The sequence below is a fragment of the Nanorana parkeri genome, unplaced genomic scaffold (assembly GCF_000935625.1).
Source record: "Nanorana parkeri isolate BGI_ZX_2015 unplaced genomic scaffold, ASM93562v1 scaffold3885, whole genome shotgun sequence".
Classification (NCBI taxonomy): Eukaryota; Metazoa; Chordata; class Amphibia; order Anura; family Dicroglossidae; genus Nanorana; species Nanorana parkeri.
This window is the reverse complement of record NW_017310152.1, coordinates 17,667-20,053: the sequence shown is the minus strand read 5'-3', so window position 1 is coordinate 20,053 and position 2,387 is coordinate 17,667. Positions and strand designations below refer to the sequence as shown.

The window sequence follows — 2,387 nt, the reverse complement described above, 5'->3', positions numbered from 1 at the left end:
CCGCCCGTGCGTCTGACCCCCACCCCCATGCTGTACTCGGGCCGATCTCAGGATGGCAGCCACATTCTGGTAAGCTGTGATTGTGCGTCACACGATGAGTTCTGATACTTGCTGGCTTCTTAGAAGATGGGATCGGCTCCCGGCCTATAAACAGGAAATGAAACGTGTCCAAAAGCGGCAGACAGAAGACCAAGAACCATTCACCCCCCTGCAGCTGATCTTTTCCCCATCGTGGACTCGCTGTGCCTTGTTCTGCTCTGTGCGGAGGCGGCCATATTGGTAGAGGAGCAGGGTTTTGCTTCCTTGTGTCAGAGCTTCCAGCTAGGAGAACAGTGAGCAGCACAACAGTGACATAACCCATTCTCACTCCAAATCTCCTGAGACTAGCAGTCAGAGGTGCAGTGTCTTAGATCTCACACTGCAGATATACATATATGAGGCTGTAGATACAGGAATGCCTAGGGACACTCGCATACCAGGAAGTACACTGCTATTTTTCCAGGAGGAACTTACGGGAAAAGGTAGATTGTCCAGGGTACTGCTTAAAGACACAAATAACATTTCTAAATCTTCTACATAATAAAGCAAATTTTCCATTTTTGAGTTCAGGTCCACTTTAAGTCACTGACTCCCAAGAAGTATACTGATTCAGAGTCTTGTCTTTCCTCTGCCTTTTCTGTTGTGCTTGTTTCGGCTCAGTGTCTCAAAATATTTAAGCCAGGGGTGGCCAGAAAGCTAACATTCTTTTTCTAAATCAAATCGGAAAGGGCAGACCCTGTATTTTCCGCAGAGCAGGTTCATTTTAAAGGTCTCCATCAGTCTTGCAAGGTAACTTGGTCACTGCAAAGACTTGTCTCACCTCGTTGTGGTGTAGGTTGTCACAACAGGCCCCCTGGCACCACTGAGTGTCATTTGGCAGGAGCTTCTCGGCATATGGCCTCAGATAGTTTGCAGCGAGGGGAATCCTTCCAATGTCAGCATTAACCCAAACGTTGGTGGGCGTGGGAGCAAGATTGCGGTTGATGTGAAAATTCCTAACTCCAATAATGAACGACCAGCATGTGAGCTAAGATAATTTCCTGATGGCCACAAGCCCGCAGAATTTAATAAGAGGATGTGGTGGTGAACATAATGTTAACGATGCATCTGGCAGAGCAGAAAAAACAAATTGGGGAACTCGGCAGAGCTTGTCTTAAGCAACTGGCACTCTTATGTCCTGGGGTTCAGTGCCCTTTCATGTCACACGGTCTGGTCTTGATCTGTCAGCCTATAATAAATAGCACACCGTTTTATATATGCTATCTTATTGCTCCATGAATGATTCTTTCATTCAGGCAGAACTGATGTGACCCAGTAAGGTCCAAAATGTTGGTATTCTTGAGAGTTATGCAAAAGCAAAAAAACAATACGAAGAAGCTTTGCTAGCTGAGATGGACAATTGAACTGTTTGTTGGTGTAGTGCAATACACAGTAGTGACATGGGGGTCGGTGAAAGGAACCACTGACTGCTGTGGAAAAACACAGACGATTAACACTCACTGAACTGTCGGTTATAGAAGAAACTTTAGCCGGTAATTTTTCTCCATGTGAATGATGTTCGAAGGCATGGTCAGGAGTAGAGGTATGTATTCACATCTCTGGGGCGTGCACATAAGGGTGGTTCTGGTGGAACACTGCATGCCAAGGAGCTATCCTTACAATAGTTATTGGAATTGGCAATTGGGGGACCAGATGAGAAGTAAGGATAGACCAGCAGAAACATCAGAAGAACTGGCACACATCAAACATCAGCATTTGAAATTGTTTATAAGTGTTTATTGCCACTTTAAAAAGCTGTCCTTGAATTTCAAATGACTTTGCCTAGATTGAGATAATGTGATCAGTCTGCTACAGGCCGCAGGAAGCATTTCTGCAACATTGTAACTTACAAAGTGAGAGGCTGCAGCTGGGGTTGATCTGTATTTGATATTTGTGAATATCATGAAATGCACAGGCACCAGGATATACATGAGTGTTTCATCTCTGAGCCAGCATCTTAGCCCAGGAAGTTTCACTTTAAGTGGATAACTAGACTGCATTTTCATGAAAACGACTAGTGGATCTTTGAGCTGCAATCATAAGGTAATTAAGTTTGGGATGGGCAGCCGTCAGTTGTTCAGTAACATCGGTATTTGTCAAAGGTTACCCATCCCATAGCAAGTATGCATTCCGTCTTGTGCTGGGCTCCTCCCCCCTGGTGGTGCTGGGCTCTGTCTTTCTGCATTGACTAATATTAAGTCTCTCTCTCTCTCTCTCTCCCTCTCTCTCCCTCCCTCCTCTTAGGATTGGAGGTGCTGGGCCCAGTCTAGGCTCCTCTTCCCCGGGGGTCCCGGTACGTATTTGCACAG

At 45.7% G+C, this 2,387-nt stretch overlaps 1 protein-coding gene across 1 annotated transcript in view; it reads left to right on the top strand.

The window, feature by feature from the left end:
* BCKDK (branched chain ketoacid dehydrogenase kinase) overlaps positions 1–2,387 on the top strand; it is a 13,601-nt gene that overhangs the window by 4,277 nt on the left and 6,937 nt on the right. The gene's annotated exons all lie outside the window — the stretch shown is intronic.